The sequence below is a fragment of the Lethenteron reissneri genome, chromosome 11 (genome assembly GCF_015708825.2).
Source record: "Lethenteron reissneri isolate LAM-NWPU_2019-01 chromosome 11, ASM1570882v1, whole genome shotgun sequence".
Taxonomy (NCBI): domain Eukaryota; kingdom Metazoa; phylum Chordata; class Hyperoartia; order Petromyzontiformes; family Petromyzontidae; genus Lethenteron; species Lethenteron reissneri.
In genome coordinates this window covers 5,494,242-5,508,019 of record NC_083789.1, presented here as the reverse complement: position 1 = coordinate 5,508,019, position 13,778 = coordinate 5,494,242, and the positions used below count along the sequence as shown (strand labels likewise).

At 42.5% G+C, this 13,778-nt stretch overlaps 12 non-coding genes across 12 annotated transcripts; all 12 read right to left on the bottom strand.

The window, feature by feature from the left end:
* Nucleotides 1–760: 760 nt before the first annotated feature.
* On the bottom strand, nt 761–833 carry TRNAT-UGU (transfer RNA threonine (anticodon UGU)). Its single transcript has one exon. It is a non-coding gene; the product is annotated as a tRNA-Thr (tRNA).
* Nucleotides 834–1,432: 599 nt separating this feature from the next.
* On the bottom strand, nt 1,433–1,505 carry TRNAT-CGU (transfer RNA threonine (anticodon CGU)). Its single transcript has one exon. It is a non-coding gene; the product is annotated as a tRNA-Thr (tRNA).
* Nucleotides 1,506–2,237: 732 nt separating this feature from the next.
* Nucleotides 2,238–2,310, bottom strand: TRNAT-CGU (transfer RNA threonine (anticodon CGU)). The gene has a single exon. It is a non-coding gene; the product is annotated as a tRNA-Thr (tRNA).
* Nucleotides 2,311–3,304: 994 nt separating this feature from the next.
* TRNAT-UGU (transfer RNA threonine (anticodon UGU)) lies at nt 3,305–3,377 on the bottom strand. Its single transcript has one exon. It is a non-coding gene; the product is annotated as a tRNA-Thr (tRNA).
* Nucleotides 3,378–3,765: 388 nt separating this feature from the next.
* On the bottom strand, nt 3,766–3,838 carry TRNAT-CGU (transfer RNA threonine (anticodon CGU)). The gene has a single exon. It is a non-coding gene; the product is annotated as a tRNA-Thr (tRNA).
* A 1,334-nt stretch (nt 3,839–5,172) lies between these two features.
* Nucleotides 5,173–5,245, bottom strand: TRNAT-AGU (transfer RNA threonine (anticodon AGU)). The gene has a single exon. It is a non-coding gene; the product is annotated as a tRNA-Thr (tRNA).
* Nucleotides 5,246–6,468: 1,223 nt separating this feature from the next.
* Nucleotides 6,469–6,541, bottom strand: TRNAT-CGU (transfer RNA threonine (anticodon CGU)). Its single transcript has one exon. It is a non-coding gene; the product is annotated as a tRNA-Thr (tRNA).
* A 691-nt stretch (nt 6,542–7,232) lies between these two features.
* On the bottom strand, nt 7,233–7,305 carry TRNAT-UGU (transfer RNA threonine (anticodon UGU)). Its single transcript has one exon. It is a non-coding gene; the product is annotated as a tRNA-Thr (tRNA).
* A 1,316-nt stretch (nt 7,306–8,621) lies between these two features.
* TRNAT-AGU (transfer RNA threonine (anticodon AGU)) lies at nt 8,622–8,694 on the bottom strand. The gene has a single exon. It is a non-coding gene; the product is annotated as a tRNA-Thr (tRNA).
* Nucleotides 8,695–10,649: 1,955 nt separating this feature from the next.
* On the bottom strand, nt 10,650–10,722 carry TRNAT-UGU (transfer RNA threonine (anticodon UGU)). Its single transcript has one exon. It is a non-coding gene; the product is annotated as a tRNA-Thr (tRNA).
* A 1,185-nt stretch (nt 10,723–11,907) lies between these two features.
* Nucleotides 11,908–11,980, bottom strand: TRNAT-UGU (transfer RNA threonine (anticodon UGU)). The gene has a single exon. It is a non-coding gene; the product is annotated as a tRNA-Thr (tRNA).
* Nucleotides 11,981–13,295: 1,315 nt separating this feature from the next.
* On the bottom strand, nt 13,296–13,368 carry TRNAT-CGU (transfer RNA threonine (anticodon CGU)). The gene has a single exon. It is a non-coding gene; the product is annotated as a tRNA-Thr (tRNA).
* Nucleotides 13,369–13,778: the final 410 nt, after the last annotated feature.

Here is a 13,778-nt window from a genome sequence, read left to right as displayed (position 1 = left end):
CACGTTGGAAAGTGTACAACACATTCGAAAATGAAATCTTTGAGAAAGTTTCAAGAAAGAACCACACTTACACGCCGACACCACATTTCAAAATGTTACCAATGCAGGATGCAAACTGACTTAGAATCTCCAGTAAGAACTTAAGGGCCCCCAGGTTAGAAGACCAGCGCTTTCACTGCTGAGCAACAGAGCTATTCCCATATATATGTTAATGTAAGACCCATTCAGTGCTATTTTCCGACGACATTTCACAACAAATATATTTGGATGATATTAATTCAGAAAAATTTCTACATGGGTCCCTGGTGAAATGGAACAATGACTTGGTGCACTCAAAACATGGGCCAACTTTTAAAACCAATAACTTCTATTTTCAATCACAGTCTCAAGAAGGTGTGAAATAAAAGAGGGCCCCAGTGAGAATTGAACTCACGACCCCTGGTTTACGAAGCCAGTTGGCTCCGGTTTAATGCAAACCTCTTGAGGTGAGAACAAAATTGAGGAAACATCACAATACCAAAAACCTGGCTCTCTGAGGAACTGGTGGCCGATTAAAAGACTGTTTTATCGCACACACACTTTACGTTAAAAAGTTATTCAAACAAGTAAACTCCTAAGTTAGTTGTTGCCCTAAACAATGCCACACCTGTACCAATCAGTGCTACCGTGCCCCCTGCTGTTTCTTATTAGCATTGCTAAAAACTTAAAAGAACAGCATCTCGATTTGTCAATATTGCCGAAGCAGGATGCAAAACTACACAGGCCCCAGCGAGAATTGAACTCGCGACCCCTGGTTTACAAGACCAGTGCTCTAACCACTGAGCTATGGAGCCACTCAATTTCCACACCTGCAAATTCAGTATTAAAAAGCTCACAAAACCTGTTAATGCAAGATGCACCAATGCCTCAACTGAGAAGTGTATACAGGTAGGAACAGTTCCACACTGCCCACCAGGGATTATTTGTCTGTCTGTCGTACATAGCCACGCCCTCGATTTGTATTTGATAGAGCGCTTCGGGCGGGCTCAGCACCACGTGACGTGCTGCCACACGCAGCTTGCGCCGCGTGACACGGATCGCACGAATGCGCTGTCCAACCAAGTTCCTACCTGCCCACTCCGAAGGAACGTGTTTGCGATGTGGCCAAAAACGACAAATTGCGTAACACAGCTTCATGTAAACTTGACCATGTTAGCGACTCATGACTTGGGAAGTTTGAATTTAAGCATGTACATATATGACACTTCTAAATAATATCTTTCGGTTGGCAATAATCCAGAAAAATACTGCCACATTACTGATAAATACTAGGTCCACATTGCATCCCGGTTTCCTTAATAGTGACTCGGTGCTCTCCCACAGCATAGGCCAATTTTGAAAACCAAAGGGTTTTAATGTTTTACTCAGTCTCTTTGAAGAATAAGCAAAACGCAGGACCCAGTGAGAATTGAACTCACGACCCCTGGTTTACGAAACCAGTGCTCTAACCCCTGAGCTATGGAGCCATCTGCGTGTGGAGTTGTATCAACTTCTAAGGGAATGTCGAACTAATATCCCACAAAATGAGCTGTACCAAATACGCAACATGGCCCTCTGAAGAACTGGTGAACTATGAAAAATGCTTTAATACATGCGCACATCGGAAAATCTATTAAAATAAAACAAGAAAACTAAGTGATGTGCATTATAAAACAACGCCACACTTATACCGAACGTTGCTGGCCTGCCCCCTGCTGCCATAAATCAGTAGCAGGTGTTCACACTCGTGCTCAGATCTTAAAAGTACGAATGCGGCGGCCCCCAACAGACTTCAGCGCGGTCGGCTACATATGTAGAACATATGTAGCCGACCGCGCTGATCGTCGGTACGGGGGAAGGACAACAAACTAAACACAACAAGTAGTACAACATTTGAAAACGTTACCAATGCAGGATGTAAACCGACTTATAATCTCTAGCAAGAACTGAAGGAACGACCCCCAGGTTATAAGACCAGCGCTATTCCCATTTAAATCTTAATGCAAGACCCATTCAGTGCTATTTTCCGACGACACTTCACAACAAATGTATTTGGATGATATGAATCCAGAAACATTTCAACATTAATTCAAGATGCTAGAGCCACCTTGGTCCCTGGTGAAATGAACAATGACTTGGTCAGCTCGAACATGGGCCAACTTTGAAAACAAAAGAACTTTTATTTTCAATCACAGCCTGAAAAAGGCGTGAAAGAAAAGAGGCCCCAGTGAGAATTGAACTCACGACCCCTGGTTTACGAAACCTGTGCTCTAACCCCTGAGCTATGGAGCCAGTTGGCTACAGTTTTATGCAAACCTCTTGAGGTGAGAACACAATTGAGGAAACATATCACAAAACCAAACGCCTGACTCTCTGAGGAACTGGTGACCGATAAAACGACTGTTACTGGTAGGAACGAAGTGAACCAGCCTACAATAGATTATATCGTCCGTCCGTCCAATGTCCGATTAGGTGTAGCAACATCGCCCCCTACTGCAAACACTTGGCAGGACCCTACAAAAACCTTTAGACTCAGTGAGGCTTTCCTGGCTCAACAAGTGAACATTCCCTTATAATTCCCTGAGATAGCTTTTAATTAAAACATTTAAATTAAAAATGTATTCACAGCGGTAATTAAAACATTTAAATTATAAATTCACTCCCAGCGGCCTAAAGCCTACAGCTAGGCCTAAAGCCTAGAACTAGGCCTCAAACTCTCCCTTCGTATCGTACCCCCGCGTGTGTGAAAGGGAGTTAATGTTTAACAATGTTACATTCCCTGATGTTTTTCAATAGAAACATTTAAATTTAAAGCTTTTACATTAATAATTAAAACATTTAAATTAAAAATTAACTCATAGCGACATAAAGCCTACAGCTAGACCTAAAGCCTAGAACTAGGCCTCAAACTCTCACTTCGTATCGTCCGATTAGGTGTAGCAACATCGCTCCCTACTGCAAACACTTGGCAGGACCCTACAAAAACCTTGAGACTAAGTGAGGCTTTCCTGGCTAAACAAGTGTAATAATACATTATGTTTATATTCTTTGGTTATTCGTTCCTACCAGCCCACCCCGCAGGGACCTGTTATCGCAAGCACACTTTCAAAATAAAAAGTTATTCAAACAAGTAAACTCCTAAGTTAGTTGTTGCCCAAAAGAATGACACACCAGTGCCAAGTCAGTGCTACCGTGCCCCCTGCTGTTTCTTATTAGCATTGCTGATATCTTAAAAGAACAGCCTCTCGATTTGTCAATATTGCCAAAGTAGGATGTAAAACTACACAGGCTCCAGCGAGAATTGAACTCGCGACCCCTGGTTTACAAGACCAGTGCTCTAACCACTGAGCTATGGAGCCACTCCTTTGCTCACCCGCAAATCCATTATTAAAAAGCGCACAAACCCTGTTAATGCAACATGGCACCAATGCCTCAACTGAGAAGTTAATTGCGATGTGGCCAAAAACGACAAATTGCATCACACAGCTCCATGTAAACTTGACCATGTTCGCCACTCATGACTTGGGAAGTTTGAATTTAAGCACGTACACATATGACACTTTTAAATAATAACTTTCGGGTGGCAATAATCCAGAAAAAAACTGCCACATTACTGCGAAACACTCGGTCCAATTTGCATCCCGGTTTCCTTAATCGTGACTCGGTGCTCTCCCACAGCAGAGGCCAATTTTGAAAACCAAGGGTTTTAATGTTTCACTCAATCTCTTTTAAGAATAAGCAAAACGAAGGCCCCAGTGAGAATTGAACTCACGACCCCTGGTTTACGAAACCAGTGCTCGAACCCCTGAGCTATGGAGCCATCTGAGATTGGCGTTGTATCAACTTCTAAGGGAATAATCTAGATTTGAAGTTATCGTGACTGCAGGTATGCATACTCTTTGGTTCTTTCGGTGAAGTCACGTAGGTCTAAAAAAAATTAAACCAAGACGTTTCGATTGCAACACAAGCGACCGTCATCAGGTAAGAACAGATACAGCAGGGGAACTGATGACATCGGAGAAAGAGCTGATGCACCAAAGTTTACATCGGATTTTTAAGGAATGTCTAACTATATCCCCAAAAAAATGGGCTATACCAAATACGAATTCTGTTATGTTAAGGTAGATGCTCCTTCGTGACATATAACCTTGGGAAGCTTATATTAATTGCAAGCATCGCAAAGCCGAAGTTCCAAAAGTGGAACAAAAATTATTATTCCCCCTGCAGTTCTCAATGTGCCACGGGCGCTCACGACGCAACTGCGTGGCGAACATCCTAAAACACGTGGGAGCTCACATTCGTCAACCTCACCGCACCAGGATGTGATATTTGTAAAACTATTTTACCAGGTAAGGTCCCACTGAGCTTTTTAGCTCTTTTTCAGAAGCGACATGGCTATCACAAATTATAGCTCGACGAAGAGGCTTATCGTCACGTGGAAATGTATAGCAGCCAAATACTCTAAACGTGTGACGTTGATTTTAAATGTGGATGGCAAACCCGGAGTACCCTAAAAAAAGTCCACACGACCACACGCGGAGAGAGACACGCAAAACTCCAAACAAACAGGCGTCAGCGTCGGAATCGAACCCACCACCTCCTGTAAACCAGGCGAGGTACTTATCAAAAGCCATCTGAGCAAAATATCGGATTTTATAACTGATGACTGAGGAAGCTTGTAACAAACACACACACACCACATCGAACAGAAAATAAGGCAACGTTCGAAAGAGTACATTTGACTGGCTTTATTCAAGATATATTGCCTTAGTTTTTCGTGCATTATATTTACACCAAACGCGCGTGACTCCATGCCCCCGAGTATCATGAAAGTTCGCTGTCACTTACTGAAAGAGCTCCACGTACGTTGTTCCGGAGACTCATTTGGATCCTACGTATGTTGGTTAACAATAAGAAAGGAAGTCTCAATCGCTGGTTTCGGATTTCCATGACTGAACCCGTCTTATGTTAAAAAGCGTTCACAATGTAAATGTTGGTGGTTTTATCAACAGACATTGCCAGGTGAGTATCACCATATGCTTCATAACACATTGCAGTTATCAATAGGTGTCAGTAGGTGCTCACAAACTGGAACTGTCACATATTCAACTAAATAATACTAATAATACTGCAGTTTAATGATGCATAAAAGAAAGGCTCCAGTGAGAATTGAACTCACGACCCCTGGTTTACTAGACCAGTGCTCTAACCACTGAGCTATGGAGCCAGTTAAAGCCCCTATCACCAAAAGACACACGTGAATTTTAGGCCTGTCACTCATCAGGCAAAACACATGGTGTGAAATGAAACAGGATTAAAGAAGGCTTGAGCATCAGCACACGTTGCCTGGTTAATTAGATCAATTAATGTTATGGTAATTCAGTTAAGGATTCTGCCCATAAACTTATATTTTATGTTGCCATATGTCTTTTAAAAAAAGCCACGTTGGCAAGTGCACAGCATATTCGAAAATTAAATATTTGAGAAAGTTTTAAGAAAGAACCACACTTACACGCCGACACCACATTTCAAAATGTTACCAATGCAGGATGTAAACTGACTTAGAATCTCCAGCAAGAACTGAAGGAACGACCCCCAGGTTACAAGACCAGCGCTTTGACTACTGAGCAACAGAGCTATTCCCATTTAAATCTTAATGCAAGACCCATTCAGTGCTATTTTACGACGACACTTCACAACCAGGGGCGGTTTCTTCATTAGGGCGATTGGGCGACGCACCACCAATGTCATTGAACCACAGAGTCACGCTAGCTGTTACTGTGCCTCTGGATATAGTCCAATCAGCGTCATGTCACGTTCTGTGGAGTACCGCCTCTTTTTGGGCGATTTCACTCCGGCTGAGAATCGCCCCGAGTGGCCCCATAGACTTACATTCAAAGATGTTTTTTTTCGAACGGGTGGCGCTCCAATGCATTCTCTATGGCTTCCGGGAGGGCTCGCACTAACGTGCTTACGTCATCATACGTGCTTACGTCATCATACGTAAGCACGTTTCATCCAACAATATAATTTGTGGCCACCTAGTGGAATCTTTAATAAAATAAACTTGAGTGGTTTGTTTTAATAGTGAGTATAGAAACAAACAAGATGTATTGTAAGAGTCACTTTATTTTTCATTAATATTAAAGAAGTGAAGTTGCCTTTACATGCTTAAGCTGTTAATTTATCCATTGCATGGGTGGACCTTATCCTTATCAATCATCCAGACATTTGCCCCCCCTGAGAGATTTTGCAGGAGCCGCCACTGTTCACAACAAATGTATTTGGATGATATGAATACAGAAACATTTCAACATTAATTCAAGATGCTAGGGCCACCTTGGTCCCTGGTGAAATGAACAATGACTTGGTACGCCCAAACATGGGCCAACTTTGAAAACAAAGAACTTTTATTTTCAATCACAGCCTGAAAAAGGTGTGAAATAAAAGAGGCCCCAGTGAGAATTGAACTCACGACCCCTGGTTTACGAAACCAGTGCTCTAACCCCTGAGCTATGGAGCCAGTTGGCTACAGCTTTATGCAAACCTCTTGAGATGAGAACACAATTGAGGAAACATATCACGATACCAAAAACCTGGCTCTCTGAGGAACTGGTGACCGATAAAAAAACTATGTTATCGCAAACACACTTTAAAAGTTATTCAAACAAGTAAACTCCTAAGGGGCCGTACATAAATGACGTCACGCGATTTTGGACGATTTTTGGCCTTCCCCCCGTCATCACACGGCGGCACAAAAAGTCAGACCCCCCCCCCTCAAATATGACGTCACAAAGCTCTGCCCTCCCCTCCCCAAAAATTTAAAACATGCTTCCAATCGCTTTAAACTATTGTCATTGTAGTGCGTATTTAATGTGCCGCTGCACGCTGATGTTGTAGAAGAACACATTTATTAACAAGTCTATTTAATTAAGTAGAACTTGTTGTCTATGTTTAAATTTTAAAGTTGCGCATTTTTACGTGACGTCACATTTCTACCCCCACTCCCCTCGTCACAAATGTCTGACCCCCCCCCTGGGTGTGTGACGTAATTTATGGACGGCCCCTAAGTTAGTTGTTGCCCAAAACAATGCCACACCGGTACCAAGTCAGTGCTACCGTGCCCCCTGCTGTTTCTTATTAGCATTGCTAAAAACTTAAAAGAACAGCATCTCGATTTGTCAATATTGCTGAAGTAGGATGCAAAACTACAGAGGCCCCAGCGAGAATTGAACTCGCGACCCCTGGTTTACAAGACCAGTGCTCTAACCACTGAGCTATGGAGCCATCTGAGTGTGTTCTATCAACTTCTAAGGGAATAATCTAGATTTGAAGTTATCGTGACTGCAGGGATGCATACTCTTTGGGTCCTTCGGTAAAGTCACGTAGGTCTAAAAAAAAGTTAAAACCACGACGTTTCGATCGCAACACAAGCGACCGTCATCAGGTAAGAACAGATACAGCAGGGGAACTGATGACATCGGAGAAAGAGTTGATGCACCAAAGTTTACATCGGATTTTGAAGGAATGTCTAACTTATACCCCCAAATAAATGAGCTATACCAAATACGAATTCTGCAATGTTAAGGTAGATGCTCCTTCGTGACATATAACCTTGGAAAGCTTATATTAATTGCAAACATCGCAAAGCGGAAGTTCCAAAAGTGTAACAAACATTATTATTCCCCCTGCAGTTCTCAATGTGCCACGGGCGCTCACGACACAACTGCGTGGCGAACATCCTAAAACACGTGGGCGCTCACATTCGTCAACCTCACCGCACCAGGATGTGATATTTTTAAAACTATTTTACCAGGTAAGGTCCCACTGAGCTTTTTAGCTCTTTTCAGAAGCGATATGGCTATCACAAATGATAGCTCGACGAAGAGGCTTATCGTCACGTGGAAATGTATAGCAGCCAAATACTCTAAATGTGTGACGTTGATTTTAAATGTGGATGGCAAACCCGGAGTACCCTAAAAAAGTCCACACGACCACGCGGAGAGACACACGCAAACTCCAAACAAACAGGCGTCAGGGTCGGAATCGAACCCACCACCTCCTGTAAACCAGGCGAGGTAGTTTACAAAAGCCATCTGAGCAAAATATCGGATTTTATAACTGATGACTGGGGAAGCTTGTAATAAACACACACCACATCGAACAGAAAGTAAGGCAACGTTTTAAAGAGTACATTTGACTGGCTTTATCCAAGAAATATTGCCTGAGTTTTTCGTGCATGATATTTACACCAAACGCGCTTGGCTCCATGCCCCCGAGTATCATGAAAGTTCGCTGTCACTGACTGAAAGAGCTCCACGTACATTGTTCCGGAGACTCATTTGGATCTTGGTGAACAATAAGAATGTAACTCTCAATCGCTGGTTTCGGATCTCCATGACTGAACCCGTTTTATGTTCCAAACCGTTCACAATGTAAATTTTGGTGGTTTAATCAGCAGACATTGCCCGGTGAGAATCACCATATGCTTCATAACACATTGCAGTTATCAATAGGTGTCAGTAGGTGCTCACACACTGGAACTGTCACATATTCAACTAAATATTACTAATAATACTGCAGTTTAATGATGCATAAAAGAAAGGCTCCAGTGAGAATTGAACTCACGACCCCTGGTTTACTAGACCAGTGCTCTAACCACTGAGCTATGGAGCCAGTTAAAGCCCCTATCACCAAAAGACACACGTGAATTTTAGGCCTGTCACTCATCAGGCAAAACACATGGTGTGAAATGAAACAGGATTAAAGAAGGCTTGAGCATCAGTATACGTTGCCTGGTTAATTAGATCAATTAATGTTATGGTAATTCAGTTAAGGATTCTGCCCATAAACTTATATTTTATGCTGTCATATGTCTTTAAAAAAAAGCCACGTTGGCAAGTGCACAGCATATTCGAAAATTAAATATTTGAGAAAGTTTTAAGAAAGAACCACACTTACACGCCGACACCACATTTCAAAATGTTACCAATGCAGGATGTAAACTGACTTAGAATCTCCAGCAAGAACTGAAGGAACGACCCCCAGGTTACAAGACCAGCACTTTGACTGCTGAGCAACAGAGCTATTCCCATTTAAATCTTAATGCAAGACCCATTCAGTGCTATTTTACGACGACACTTCACAACCAGGGGCGGTTTCTTCATTAGGGCGATTGGGCGACGCACCACCAATGTCATTGAACCACAGAGTCACGCTAGCTGTTACTGTGCCTCTGGATATAGTCCAATCAGCGTCATGTCACGTTCTGTGGAGTACCGCCTCTTTTTGGGCGATTTCACTCCGGCTGAGAATCGCCCCGAGTGGCCCCATAGACTTACTTTCAAAGATGTTTTTTTTCGAACGGGTGGCGCTCCAATGCATTCTCTATGGCTTCCGGGAGGGCTCGCACTAACGTGCTTACGTCATCATACGTGCTTACGTCATCATACGTAAGCACGTTTCATCCAACAATATAATTTGTGGCCACCTAGTGGAATCTTTAATAAAATAAACTTGAGTGGTTTGTTTTAATAGTGAGTATAGAAACAAACAAGATGTATTGTAAGAGTCACTTTATTTTTCATTAATATTAAAGAAGTGAAGTTGCCTTTACATGCTTAAGCTGTTAATTTATCCATTGCATGGGTGGACCTTATCCTTATCAATCATCCAGACATTTGCCCCCCCTGAGAGATTTTGCAGGAGCCGCCACTGTTCACAACAAATGTATTTGGATGATATGAATACAGAAACATTTCAACATTAATTCAAGATGCTAGGGCCACCTTGGTCCCTGGTGAAATGAACAATGACTTGGTACGCCCGAACATGGGCCAACTTTGAAAACAAAGAACTTTTATTTTCAATCACAGCCTGAAAAAGGAATTGAATTCACGACCCCTAGTTTACGAAACCAGTGCTTTAACCCCTGAGCTATGGAGCCAGTTGGCTACAGTTTTATGCAAACCTCTTGAGATGAGAACACAATTGAGGAAACATATCACGATACCAAAAACCTGGCTCTCTGAGAAACTGGTGACCGATAAAACAACTATGTTATCGCAAACACACTTTGAAAGTTATTCAAACAAGTAAACTCCTAAGGGGCCGTACATAAATGACGTCACGCGATTTTGAACGATTTTTGGCCTTACCCCCGTCGTCACACGGCGGCACAAAAAGTCAGACCCCCCCCTCAAATATGACGTCACAAAGCTCTGCCCCCCTCCCCAAAAAATAAAACATGCTTCAAATCGCTTTAAACAATTGTCATTGTAGTGCGTATTTAATGTGCCGCTGCACGCTGATGTTGTAGAAGAACACATTTATTAACAAGTCTATTTAATTAAGTAGAACGTGTTGTCTATATTTATTTAGAGTTGCGCATTTTTACGTGACGTCACATTTCTCCCCCCCTCCCTCGTCACAAATGTCTGACCCCCCCCCCCCCTAGGTGCGTGACGTAATTTATGGACGGCCCCTAAGTTAGTTGTTGCCCAAAACAATGCCACACCTGTACCAAGTCAGTGCTACCGTGCCCCCTGCTGTTTCTTATTAGCATTGCTAAAAACTTAAAAGAACAGCCTCTCGATTTGTCAATATTGCCGAAGCAGGATGCAAAACTACAGAGGCCCCAGCGAGAATTGAACTCGCGACCCCTGGTTTACAAGACCAGTGCTCTAACCACTGAGCTATGGAGCCACTCATTTGCTCACCTGCAATCCATTATTAAAAAGCTCACAAAACCTGTTATTGCAAAATGGCACCAGTGCCTCAACTGAAAAGTTAATTGCGATGTGGCCCAAAACGACAAATTGCGTAACACAGCTTCATGTAAACTTGACCATGTTCGCATCTCATGACTTGGGAAGTTTGAATTTAAGCACGTACACATATGACACTTTTAAATAATAACTTTCCGTTGGCAATAATCTAGAAAAAACTTCCACATTACTGCTAAATACTAGGTCCACATTGCATCCCGGTTTCCTTAATCGTGACTCGGTGCTCTTCCCACAGCATAGGCCAATTTTGAAAACCAAGGGCTTTAATGTTTCACTCAGTCTCTATGAAGAATAAGCAAAACGCAGGCCCCAGTGAACTCACGACCCCTGGTTTACGAAACCAGTGCTCTAACCCCTGAGCTATGGAGCCATCTGAGTGTGTTGTTGTATCAACTTCTAAGGGAATGCCGAGCTAATATCCCAGAAAAAATGAGCTGTCCCATATAAGCAAGAACATGGCCCTCTGAAGAACTGGTGAACTATGAAAAAATGCTTTAACACATGCCGACATTGGAAAATCCATTAAAATAAAACAAGAAAACGAAGTGATGTGCATTATAAAACAACGCCACGCTTACACCGAACGTTATTGGCGTGCCCCCTGCTGCCATAAATCAGTAGCAGGTGCTCACACTCGTGCTCAGATCTTAAAAGTACGAATGAAGAACTTCTTTAATACCATATGTAGCCGACCGCGCTGATCGTCGGTACGGGGGAAGGACAACAAACTAAACACAACAAGTAGTACAACATTTGAAAACGTTACCAATGCAGGATGTAAACCGACTTATAATCTCCAGCAAGAACTGAAGGAACGACCCCCAGGTTACAAGACCAGCGCTTTGACTGTTGAGCAACAGAGCTATTCCCATTGAAAACTTAATGCAAGACCCATTCAGTGCTATTTTCCGACGACACTTCACAACAAAATGTATTTGGATGATATGAATCCAGAAACATTTCAACATTAATTCAAGCTGCTAGAGCCACCTTGGTCCCTGGTGAAATGAACAATGACTTGGTCAGCTCGAACATGGGCCAACTTTGAAAACAAAAGAACTTTTATTTTCAATCACAGCCTGAAAAAGGTGTGAAAGAAAAGAGGCCCCAGTGAGAATTGAACTCACGACCCCTGGTTTACAAAACCAGTGATCTAACCCCTGAGCTATGGAGCCATCTGAGTGTGGAATTGTATCAACTTCTAAGGGAATAATCTAGATTTGAAGTCATCGTGACTGCAGGGATGCATACTCTTTGGTTCTTTCGGTAAAGTCACGTAGGTCTAAAACAAATTAAACCACGACGTTTCGATCGCAACACAAGCGACCGTCATCAGGTGGAACAGATACAGCAGGGGAACTGATGACATAGGAGAAAGAGCTGATGCACCAAAGTTTACATCGGATTTTGAAGGAATGTCTAACTTATATCCCCAAATAAATGAGCTATACCAAATACGAATTCTGATATGTTAAGGTAGATGCTCCATCGTGACATATAACCTTGGAAAGCTTATATTAATTGCAAACATCGCAAAGCCGAAGTTCCAAAAGTGGAACAAAAATTATTATTGCCCCTGCAGTTCTCAATGTGCCACGGGCGCTCACGACGCAACTGCGTGGCGAACATCCTAAAACACGTGGGAGCTCACATTCGTCAAACTCACCGCACCAGGATGTGATATTTGTAAAACTATTTTACCAGGTGAGGTCCCACTGAGCTTTTTAGCTCTTTTTCAGGAGCGACATGGCTATCACAAATGATAGCTCGACGAAGAGGCTTATCGTCACGTGGAAATGTATAGCAGCCAAATATTCTAAATGTGTGACGTTGATTTTAAATGTGGATGGCAAACCCGGAGTTCCCGGACAAAAATCCACACCACCACGCGGGGAGAGACACGCAAACTCCAAACAAACAGGCGTCAGGGTCGGAACACCTCCTGTAAACCAGGCGAGGTAGTTTACAAAAGCCATCTGAGCAAAATATCGGCTTTTATAACTGATGACTGAAGAAGCTTTTAACAAACACACACACACCACATCGAACAGAAAGTAAGGCAACGTTCTAAAGAGTACATTTGACTGGCTTTATCCAATAAATATTGCCTGAGTTTTTCGTGCATGATATTTACACCAAACGCGCTTGGCTCCATGTCCCCGAGTATCATGAAAGTTCGCTGTCACTGACTGAAAGAGCTCCACGTACATTGTTCCGGAGACTCATTTGGATCTTGGTGAACAATAAGAATGTAACTCTCAATCGCTGGTTTCGGATCTCCGTGACTGAACCCGTTTTATGTTCCAAACCGTTCACAATGTAAATTTTGGTGGTTTTATCAACAGACATTGCCCGGTGAGAATCACCATATGCTTCATAACACACTGCAGTTATCAATAGGTGTCAGTAGGTGCTCACGAATTGGAACTGTCACATATTCAACTAAATAATGCTAATAATAATACTGCAGTTTAATGATGCATAAAAGAAAGGCTCCAGTGAGAATTGAACTCACGACCCCTGGTTTACGAAACCAGTGCTCTAACCCCTGAGCTATGGAGCCAGTTGGCTACAGTTTTATGCAAACCTCTTGAGATAAGAACACAATTGAGAAAACATATCAAACACATGGTGTGAAATGAAACAGGATTAAAGAAGGCTTGAGCATCAGCACACGTTGCCTGGTTAATTAGATCAATTGTTATGGTAATTCAGTTAAGGATTCTGCCCATGAACTTATATTTTACGTTGCTATATGTCTGGTAAAAAAAAAGCCACGTTGGCAAGTGTACAACACATTCGAAAATGAAATATTTGAGAAAGTTTCAATAAAGAACCACACTTACACGCCAACACCACATTTCAAAATGTTACCAATGAAGGATGTAAACTGACTTAGAATCTCCAGCAAGAACTTAAGAGCCCCCAGGTTAGAAGACCAGCGCTTTCACTGCTGAGCAACAGAGCTATTCC